The sequence below is a fragment of the Durio zibethinus genome, chromosome 5 (genome assembly GCF_047325235.1).
Source record: "Durio zibethinus cultivar Kanyao isolate XHJ-2024 chromosome 5, ASM4732523v1, whole genome shotgun sequence".
Lineage (NCBI taxonomy): Eukaryota > Viridiplantae > Streptophyta > Magnoliopsida > Malvales > Malvaceae > Durio > Durio zibethinus.
Genome location: NC_143166.1, coordinates 30,443,763 through 30,455,712, shown reverse-complemented (window position 1 = coordinate 30,455,712; position 11,950 = coordinate 30,443,763). Strand labels below are relative to the sequence as shown.

At 32.6% G+C, this 11,950-nt stretch overlaps 1 long non-coding RNA gene across 1 annotated transcript; it reads left to right on the top strand.

The window, feature by feature from the left end:
* Positions 1-8,520: 8,520 nt before the first annotated feature.
* LOC149518898 (uncharacterized) lies at positions 8,521-11,120 on the top strand. The gene is made up of 4 exons (XR_016342489.1): positions 8,521-8,895; positions 8,999-9,232; positions 9,492-9,802; positions 9,898-11,120. It is a non-coding gene; the product is annotated as an uncharacterized LOC149518898 (long non-coding RNA).
* Positions 11,121-11,950: the final 830 nt, after the last annotated feature.

Below are 11,950 nucleotides of genomic sequence, written 5' to 3'. Positions count from 1 at the left end.
TCCTCTTTTTGTCCTTCTCAAATTGCCTATAAATATGGAGACTTAAGCAATATAAAGCAGGTTCATCTAATTCATATTTATCTTTCATTCTTACTTTCTCACTTTTTTTCTAACCTAATTCTTATTGACTTATGTATTAAAGTGCAAATATAGGGAATACCCTTTGTTTTTACCTTTAACTGTCTTTCTCTTCTGCATTCATAAGAATATTCTCAGGTTAGAGCTCGACATCAATATTTGGTGTGCTAGGTAAAGGAAAACATTTTCATATTAGCTAAACACAAAACAATGCCATCAAGAAAAAAAACCCAAGAAGAAGGAGAGACAACCACCCTGGCTGGAACAGAAACTCATCAAAGCCAACATTATGTCTGCCTAGCTCAACCACAAGCAAGGTCAACCATGGAGCAATTTCAAGCCATAATCGAACAGATACAAGCCCTTAATCAGATGGTGCAAACTATAACCTTACCATAAGTCTCCAAAGTGTCAGACTTAGTCACACTGGGTTGAAAAGCTATTGTCGAGCAGACGAGCTACGAAGAGGCATAAGCCTCTTTGGCCTCTAGATAAGAAGAACACACCTGAACTAGATAAGAAGTGCTGAGGTAAGGCCATAATTAGCCTACCATCAGGAGGGATATGATTGAACTAGTGAAAAAATGTGATAAATATCAAAGGTTTACCCATAAGTAACATCTCCTTTTAATCAAGCTCACTCTTATCATTAGCTTATGACTATTCATGCAATGGAGAATGGATGTTTTTGAACTATTTACTCCGGTCATAGGCTAGTGAAGATTCATTATAGTAACAGTAAATTACTTTACGAAATAGTTGGAAGCCAAAGCCCTAGCCACCACTACAAAAGCACAAGTTGAGAAGTTTATATGAAAAAACATAGCTTGAAGATTTGGATTACCTTGATCTATAATAACGAACAATGGTAAATAATTTGATAATATAAGAAATAGAGAATAGTGTTCAAATCTTCACATCGACTTTAGGTTCATATCGGTTGCCCACCCTCAATCCAACAGATAAGCTGAAGCTACAAATAAGACAATATTAGAAGTTCTAAAAAAGAAGCTCAATACAGCAAAAATGAAAATGGGTCGATAAGCTACCAAAAGTTTTGTAGGCCCTGATGATAACCAAAAGGTCATTACTGGTCAAACTTTTTTTCACTTGGCATTTGAAACAGAAGCCGTAGTACTAGTTGAGATCGACTTACCAAGCTTAAGAGTTGAATTAGAGTAAAAAAAATAAAAAAATAATTAAGGCTGATTTTAACCTTATTTAAGAACAAAAATATATAGCTTTGACCCATGCAGCCTACCAGTAAAAGGTAACCAATTATTATAATAAGAGGGTTTAGCAGAAACACATCAAGAAGGGTGATCTAGTACTCAAAAAGTTAAAACCTTAGGGCTAGATGATCAATGTGGTAAATTGGCCTCACGTGGGAAGGACTATATATTATTAAGGAGGTTATTCATGATGCAACCTACAAATTACAAGATTTGAATAGCAATGTCATCCCAAGGATGTGGAACTCAGACAACCTAAAGGTTTATTATCAATAGCTTGGTATAAATCGAGCTCACACTTATACTATTTTATGAATGGCATTACCACTTTAAGTATGTGAAATACAAATCAACTTGATTACCAATAGATTAAAACAAATCGAACTCCACTTGTATTATTTCACATGTGAACATATAAATTGAATTATCTTCAGTAAACTTATCTTTAAGTGATTCAAAGAAATCTGACTTAGAAGTTGTAACTATTTTGGTTTGATCCAAGCAATCCAAAATTATTTACCTTTAGATTGGTTATCTGTTCTCAAACTTATGCAAGTAAGAAAAAAATGGCAATAAAACCAAGATAAAACTTAGAAAATTCTTTTTTCTATTTCAATGTAATAAAGTACATCAATTGGAGTATGAAACGTCTTTACAAAAACCTAACCTCAAAGTTAAAAAGTTTACAAAATCAAAAATAAAAATCATCAAATTCGTTCATCAACGATAGCAGCAGCAGTAGGAGGGGTACTCTCACTAGTAACAGTGAGAGAAATGACCTTAGCATCAATGACTTCCACATCTTCTTCCTCTGTCCCTATGGCTGCCTCTAACTTTTCTTCCAAGGCTTTATCTTTATCTTTCTCCCCCTCCTCCTTTTTTCATCATTTTTAAGCTGATTCTGAACATGCTTGATATGATATTATTGATATCAATATCAAAGAGGTTGAAAATAAGAGATGTGAATTTAAACTACATCTCTTCCTTAACCAACTGAAAGGTACCAAGAACGTTCTTTCTAAAAAATTTTACCTTTATCCGAAGACATTCATCAGAGGCTTTATACTTTTTCACAGTTTTTATTTCCAGTTCCCCTTCCCTCTTGTTTTGAGCATTTAACTCGAACTTCAGCCTCGTAATTTCAACCTAAGCATCATTTAGTTTTAGCTCAACCTGTTCCTTTATCAATTTGATTAAGGCATTATCCATCGAAATGACTTCTAGCTTTGCTATCATCGTTGTCTACTTTTTTTCTCAGCTTTACCTCATTCTTGTGGGATACAGTGAGGCTCAATCTGACATTATCCAATGCCTCTGAGCTTTTTTTGTGCTATTCGATGAGGGCAACCATATCTTTTTCAACCTTCAGCATATGTCTTATTGCTAGATAAGTATGATAGAGGGCCTGAATGCTGATCTCCATAGACTATGGAGGGAATTTCTTTTGGACTGCATAGAAAGACCCTAGACTTAGAAAAATAAAAATAAAAAAATAGAAAGAAATAAGTTGAGGTTAGGAGATACTTACTAAGAGAAGAAACTGTGACCTTACAAAACCTCATAGCAACATCGAAGTTAAAGATGGGATCATTTGTCAGAGCAAATTCTAACCCCATAGATATTCTTTTAGAGTTAGGTCTTAGCACCCTAGCCTCGTGGTTTTCAAGAGCAAAGGACAACATTTCCATCCATGGTCTTTTGGCTGAAAGGGGTGGCATCTATGTTAACGTGAAGGATAGGTCCCAACCTACCATAGCATTTGATTTTTGACTTGAGGGAGTGTGAGGTATAGTTGTGCTGACTACTTAGTCTCTTACATGCGACAGAGCCCAAAGTTAGATTTTTTCCCTTTTGGGCTTCAGGGCATGTTGATATAGGGCGATATTGAAGTCTTCCCTTGTTTCAGCCATATTTACAAAACTGAGCTAATAATTAGATAAAAAATCAACTCAAAACAAAACCCGATAAGGTTACCTCAAACATACCCCAATATTTTATTTTATTTATTACTTTCGGAGAGGTTAGCCTATGAGCATCGATAATTAGCTTCCTCTTATGTGTAAAATCTAAAATATTATCTCAATCTGATAGATTACAGATAGAGAGGGCCACCGGTGTGTTTATAAATAAGCTAGGTGTACTTTTTTTTTTCAAGCCTCAACTTCAAGGTCACCATCTTTATTAGCCTTCTATTTCTTAAAACATAAGAAGGGTAGCTTCCAATTCTTTATTAAGCTTAGACAATTGATGAAAATATTTTTATTTGGTTAAGCTGTGATATAAAACTACCTACTATCACTAAGATGCTTCTTAAAAGAGAAAAACTCCCTAAATAGAGAAAAAGAATGAAGAATATTTAAAGATTAATAAAGAATAATAAAAAAGACTATGTACCAAACAAAAGTTGGGGTGAGCTAGATGATATTAAATTGTAAGAAGTAAAAATTAAAATAAATAAAAGATAAAGTGAAAACCTCAGACTGACCACAAATGAATCCTAATATATGTAAAATCAATATGGCTCTAGTCTATCAATGACTAGATTTGAAGAGTTCAGCATTTTATACCATATCTTTCTCTAAGAAAAAAGAAAGTGGTATCTAGAGCTCGAACGTGATAAGTTAAACACATGTTATGATAGTTTTTAGGATTTACTCTACCCTTTAGCTCACTCATCATGTCTTTGAGGATCACGTTGAGGTCATACAGAGTATATATAGAGACCTCAATGAGTTTATCTTACTCTATAAGACTCTCTTATTTGCTGTCACTTTTTTTGATTAAGGTACTCTTTTCTTCTTGTCTTTCATCGGAATCGCTTTCATCAGAAAAATCTGATTCTTTGGTAGGAGATGGATTCTAAGGAAATATAATGGATGAAAATAGCTTGATCCCGAAGAAAAAGGGATGAAGTGAAGACCCATTAGGAGAGGATGAGATGTCAAGAAATATTAATTGAAGGGAAAGAGTAAAAGTGGCAAGAGGTAGATGAGATTAAACCCTAAAAGGTGAAATACCTAAAAAAGAAAGAATGTCAGCCAAAGAAAATGGACAGACCTGGGTGACAAAAAAAGTAGGTGAATTTTAAAGCTTGAAATCGATCTGAGCATACAGCTCTTCAGTACTCAAAATTCACTCACTTTTTGCCTAAGCATTCTTTTTGTTACATCGCTACCTTTCTTCTGACATCAAATTGAATCAATAGGTTATCTTTGTATAGTTGTGAACTCTAATAATATGAGGGATCAGGTCGTTATTCTACTGCTCTTGCTGACCTCCCATTGGCTTTACCCTATAACTCTTAGCCTTTCTAAAACTTATACTAGAAGACATGGTTAGAAATACGTATTGAAGTAAATGTAGAAAAAACTTGAAAGGCTAGAAAGCTATTAATATACGAAATTTTAGGTCAGATTAAGAGCAAAACAAGTAAAAGGTGAAAGGTTGAAGCCCTACCAGCCCGTATATATAGACGCGCTGTAGACGAGATGAACGACATGATCTTCACCACGTGTTAGAATATGAATGGGTAGACGTTTTTTCGTCTTCTTGCTTTAAATCTTTTTGCTTAAATTGACTTTTTTTTTATTTAATGCTGTTAGACTGACCTAACTAGACGAACCCTAGATCAATCTAACTAAACTAGATAGTTGTTAGGGATAAACGTAGAGCCTGATTCACTTCTAGGGCTCAAAATAAATACTCAAGTCCAAATTTTCAAAAGAAAACACAAGTCTAACTATGGCCATATGAACTTCAGTAATAATCTCGAATCACCCCAAACAATTATCATCTTGGCAACCTTTAAATCGATCATGCACTCATCCTGAAACATACATGCGAGATCGAATAATCGTCAGGTCGGATCGTGACTTAAAGCTAGTGGTCATCTAGAACTGACCTTTCTTTGCAATGTTGGCTTTCACGAAAATATACAGCCATTTGCCCCACATCGGGGATGTCGGTAACAAATTTGTGATCTGATACTCAGATCGCTTGATGGATGGACAAAGTATTAGGGGCATATAATAGTCAAAAGGGCATAATGATCTTTTCTCCTCTATCAATTTTTAGCAAATAATCAAAGGTGTCTCAGTCATTTGTGACGACTTAACATATTTGGTTGGTTTGACATCTCAGTGCCGCCTTAGTTCGACCTTATCCTAATTATTCTCTTTTTGTCTCTCTCAGCTTACCTATAAATATGAAAACTCATGCATCATGAAACAGGTTCATCTAATTCATATATTTATTTCTTTTCTACTTTCTCACTTCTTTTCTAACTTGATTTTTATTGACTTATACATCGGAGTGCAAACATACGAAACACCCTATATTTTTATTTTTAACTATAATTCTTTTCTGTATTTATAAAAATACCCTTAAATCAGAGGTTAGCATCGATAGATTCCCAATATAAAAATACTTTATTTCCAATTTAAGAGTTTCCATTGCTTTAGTTAGTTTTTTCTAATATTTATTACTAATAATAAACTCTTTTTTCCTAGCTTTTTGATATGATCATAATCATAAAATCTTAATTCACGATCAATAATAATTATTTTTAAATATTTTAATCAGAGAAATCTGATTTTAATTGTAAATCTTATATACCCAATGCCTTATGCAATCTATCTCTTCCGAATTAACCCTAAAATGCACCTTATCTCTAAAAAATCTGATTTTAGTTAAAAATTTTTTAACTATAATTAAGTTATACTAAGAATTCATTGTAACTTTCATAGTGAAGTTTATAAGATCAAATTTCTCGGTGAATTTTTTGTTAGTTTAAAATTTAGATTTCAGATATTGTAATCTTCCTAATCTCCAAAAAAAAAAAAAAAAACTCTGAATATAATTCACTGTTATACGCCACAATTAGACAGCACTAATTACAAGCACTTTGATTTTGTTTATTCATTTTATTCTATACTGGTATATGCGTAGGATGAAAGTGATGGTATCCGGGTTTGAGTTGAAAATTCCGGCATGATTCTTAAAAGGCACCACTCGCTCAGGTAAGTTGATTTTGACCAAAATTTATTGGTAGCCTAATGACCCTTTAATGGGCCGTGTTGCCCAAAAGGACAAGGTCAATGTAGAGTGAAACAACATTTAAGATGTATCAAAGAGAAGTAACGATCACACGTTACCGGAAAACCAAACTTGGGTTGGGCAAGATTCTGATATTTTTGGTTTGCAAAGCTGAGCGTTAGCCAAGCATTTGGAGAGTGGTCAAGACAGTGTTGGACGCCGTCGGGTTTGACTGAAAACTCAAAAGCCGCCAAAGTAAGCCGTGCTAGAAAAGTCTATATGGCTTCACATTTCACACGGTTCACTAACTTGTACATGCTGGTTTAAGCATAATTTTCATAGGTGTCATAATCATTAAGACAAGCCATTAATAGAAAAAAATTAAGAAATTTCAAAATAAACCTAAAGATTGAAAAATAAGTAATGTAAATGTTGGTTTAATATTTAAAAATAAGGATAATGAAAAAAAAACTTGAGAAAATAGAGAAAAGTATGAAATATTCTTATTCGAGGGATTATTTATATATGTAAGATAATAAAATCAAATTAAAATACTTTAATATTGAGATGATGGGTTAAAAGTCGATATTACTGGCCTGATTTGATCTAACAATTTTAAGGCCAATGGAGAAGTAATAAGTGAACGTTCTTATATTAATTCAAGTAATAAATTAAGATGATCGAGTTGGTATGAATTTCAAAACTTTAAGTTAACCTAATATGCAAGCTCAAATCAAAATGATAAAATTACTTTTGTTTGGTAAGTAATTCATTTTAAGTAAAATGTCTATTTTTCTTTTAGAACCATAAAGTGCTCCTAACACTAACATAAAAAAATATTAAGAATTATATTTATATATTAATAGAATTAAATATGGTAGACTTGTCAAGGTATTTTGCAAAAACAAAACCTTTAAATAAAAAATAGGAATTTGTTAAAATTGTCTTGGATTGTTGCTACATTTTTTTTTATTCTATATTTTGGTGTCACAAGTTAACAATAGTTGGAAAGGATGGATTCCAGGTCAATCCATGGATGCATGTTTTATTGGAAGCAAACCAATCCCCTAGACTGGAAACCATTTCATTGCAGTTAGAGCATATGTTGATGCTGTAGGAGCTGGCTTTGACAAAACGATAGCAACAGCTAAATGCAAATTTCACTTGGTTGGAAGGGGCAAGCTCCAGCACCCAACGGCTAAGTGCAAATCATTAGCCATGATTCAGCCTGAAGAGTTTGCCATCAAGTTAGGCCACAAATGAAGTGCCTGGCAAATCGGCTATTAAGTAATCACACAAAATGAACCCTTTAAAAGGGTTTTAAAGGTAATAAGGTTCGATCTAACAGCAATTGGGCTTTTCTTCACAGCTTAAAAGAATTCAGACTAGCCTATTTACCTCACAGTCCAGCTTCAGCCCTCAACCTTTTCAAAGCCCGCTTAATGAGTTCACAGAAAAGCAAAATTGGCTGGAAAATAAAGACCTGAAGATGCCCAGTGCTTGTGACTAGAAGCCCATTGGGCAGTGGTAAGCCTTGGGTGCTTTGAACTTCTCTCAACTCCGTGGAAGCCTTGGAAGGAGACGATGAGCTTAATTCGACTTAAAACTAGTCAAGTAGTTGTTACTGCAATGTACTTTCAAAGATTTATGTATTTCCAAATTTTCACACAATGTATGGGGAGATTGTGAAACTCAGTTTGCTTAGCTATACCACCAACCGACCATAGTGCCTCGGATTTTATTATCTGCACTATTTGAAAACATTTCTTCAGGGCTTTGTCATGGTGTTCACAGCAAACATAGCAGATTAACTCCCATGTTCTATCAGTTTTAGTGTAGTAGCAGCAATGATTGGATAAATCCCAAGTCCCTTCTACAAGATCATCTAAGTGGAAGCCGCATATTTATTAAATTTTACTAAATTGTTGCATTAAAGATAAATGAATGTAAACTTAATTCTAGTGACAGTGATATATAAACTTCACTAAATTAATTTTATAACTCTCTTACTCTTATCCTGTAAAAAAAAAAAAAATTGAAAAATTATTTTTTATTTTGATAAAAGTCAAGAATCAAAATAATATTTACTAAATAAATTTTATTTGTTGTACTTAAATGGCGTTTACTTTATTCCCTTTTTTTTTTTTTTTTACCTCTTACAAACACAACAAACAAAAGTAATTTTACAATTTAAAAAATAATCTTGACTTCAAGAAAAACTCAAAAACAAAAAGCATCTACTAAACATTTAATAATAACTGTTGCTTAACATCAGTACCCTCACTATTGATAACCTTGCCTTTTTTTTTTTTCACTAAAGAGGCAAAGCCATAAAAATACCGAAAGCCATTCCTTTAGAAAGAAAAAAAATTCCATAAAACAAATTGTTTAAAAAAAAAATCAAATAGCATTACTCAATTTGCAAATTTGGTATCTCCATCCTAGAATTTTTCGCCTTTGTCACTTCCATTTGTGCCACCATCACTTTTTTTTGAGCTCCTGCATCTGTGTTATGTGCCAGTGACCTTTCCGATTCCGATTGTTTTTGGCCGTAAATCTCTTTTTTTCAAGTGTGTTTGGTTAATCTGTCGAATTTTTTTGCTTTTTTTTTTTTTTCTAATTTCTTAAGTTTTGATGATTTTTGCTTAAATCAGGTACTTACCACAACAGCTCAAATCAATTCCCCCGTTGTCATTACTTAAATGCGAAAGATTATTGATTTGGCCTTTAAATGCATTTTTCTCTTTCTCATTTTCATATGGCAAGTGAAATCGAGCATCTGGTTATAGGAATGAAATATTGTAGAATTGGTCCAAAAACTCTATGACCTTTAAATCATTGATTTCGAACTCCTCCATACTGTTTCTGGCAAAGAAAACATCACTCCGGTAATGCTTTCTCTCTCTCTCTCTGTCTCTCTCCTGTTTGGTTACGCAGAAAATATAAAGAAAAATAATAATAAGGATTGTTTGGTTATTTCTGGGTTGTATTATGAATTTTAACGGCTATTTGGTTCCCATGAAAACGAAGGAAAACTTGTTATCTATGTGTTTACTATTATTTTGTTACCATACAATTTAATATTTGATTTATTACATGTGGGTTTTATTTTGAATTTTATGATCGTGATGATCTATTGTACTATAGGAGCAATTGAGGCATGAAATGCTGGGAAGGTGAAGAAATTAGGGCGCGTTTCTTTGATTGATCTTGCCTATACCAATGGGGTGGATTTATATCATGTTGAGAAGCAAGCTCAGCATTTAGTTTCAGAGGATCCCGGGCTTATGTTAATTCAAGGAGAAATAATATCACAATCTTCTTGGGATTCCATAGCTAAAGAAATCAATTAAAGGCTACAAGAATGCAATCAAATTGCTTTAGCTGAGTTGGCTGCACAGTTACATGTTGGTTCTGAGTTGGTGGCATCTGTCTTGAAGCCTCGCCTTGGGACTATAGTAACTTATTTTCCTAGTTTTTACTTTTGTGATTTTGGGAAAATTAAGGAAGAACTTTTGTTACAGTTTTAATTTTTTTCTATTTTGTCTATTAGGTAAAAGGTAGGCTTAAAGGTGGGCAATTGTACACACCTACGTATGTAGCTCGTGTTAGTGCCATGATTCATGGTGCTTCCAGGGGTATCACAGTTCCAACAATTTGTCTGTTTTGTGGAACTCTTTGCAGCAACTTTTGCTAGAAATAGAAGGAGCCACTGGTGTAGCGCTCGAAGGTTCATTCTTCTGATCTCTTTTTAACAGGTTGGTGAAGCAAGGTAAGGTTCTCGAAACACTTTGCAGGAGTTCATTAGACTCCAACTGTATGTGACATGATCTTCTTATTGTTTTATGTTTATCTGGATTCACATTATAGAATGAACAAATTCTAATGGCTATTAAAATCCTTTTCCTAAAGGAGGCAAGGTAAGGTTTTTGATCTTAATTAGTTTAGTTTGGAATGGGCGTTAAAAGTTGAACTTTGAATGAATAAGTGGGATTCACTTTTTATCCTAAATCCCATTTTGCTGCTTGCATAGCATTGATTCCTAGATTAGCTGCCTTATTCTTTAGAAAATCTGCAAAAACTCCGGTAAATTCATAGATTAAGCAACTATGACTAGTAAAAGTGTAATACTATTCTTTTAGAATGCCAAATTTGGAAACTTATCACTATCATTTATCCAAAATGATGTAAAAGTTCTTTTAACTTATCATATTTTTATTATTGAAAAAATGTGGTTAATGTTTGTTATTGCTCATTTTTATTGTTTCATAAGCATACAAGTTTACTCTACATGGTTACATCAATACTGATTATGATACTGCTTCTTATTTTCTATATTCTTTATTATTTGTATCAAAGTTAACATCTCTTGTCATAATATATAGATTCATAAATCTATAGTTAAACTTAATAAAAAGAGTTGCCACCAATTTGATAATGAATTCGTCGAGCTATCCTTAAACCTTATGTATCACAATTTTAAAATTATTGGACTATTCATGCACTAATTTAATCAAAAACTAATTATAAATGGATTCAATGCATGGGAGAAAATATTTGCCCCTTTAAAAATTTTCAACAAAAAAGAGCTTTAAAAATTCCATAAAATCAGACTAAATATTTAGTAGGTTTCATGAAAGCCTTTGTTGAAAATAACTTCAAAATAGGTGTTTTATACAATCTTTAGGCCAAGAAAAATAAGTAGAGCAATTGATTAGTTAACAAAGAAATAAATCAGATAGTGCATATAAAGAAAGAAAATAAAATAATGTGATTCCTAAACTCCATGTCAATTTTAAAAAATTAAAAGAAAGATGGCTCTATCTTTGGGTTAGGCTTTTAGGCTGACTATGTGTGGTTTAAGTTAATTCTAAAGGTTTTCAAATTATTCTTTATATCATTGTTTATTATAAACTAGTAAGGTATTGCAATCCTGACCTATCACAGGCTACAAACAAAAAAAGTTTAATTTAAGTGATAGTATTTAACTAGCCCATGCGGAGACATGAAATCTTACGAAAACATAAGTACTTTATTTCCTCTTAAGAGATGAAGCTCGAGTGTAGAGCTCATATTATGCATATGTAAGTAAATGACAACTATGAAAAATAATAATAAAATAAATAAATAAAACACAGACAAGAAAAGAAAAAATTTCTTAAATTTATTAAGTTAAGCTTGGATAACAAGAAATCATTTACTGGCCTGACTCTAGATGTTTCTAACGGAGTCACCAAACTATTTTAATGTATAGATCCTTGGACCTATTGCTAGACCTAAATTAAAAGAGTCACTACCAATCTTTTTTGTCTAGATGTAATGGTCACCTAACTGAATCTGTCATATTTTAAAAAGAAGTCTCAAGCTTGACTTAGGTATCTTTAGATGATAGATTCTAGTATACAAAATCATATTTAAGCCTCGAAATGTGGTTACATGTGAGAAAAGTCATAGTACTTTCATAGTGCCTCCAAAGAAAAGTAACAATTTGATTTCAAGTTATCTAAACCTAAAAACATCTTTATAATTTGTCAAATAATTTAATTATCCACAATTAATCTTAAAATTACTCTAATAGTTTAATAGTAATTTAAGATCATTTTTTC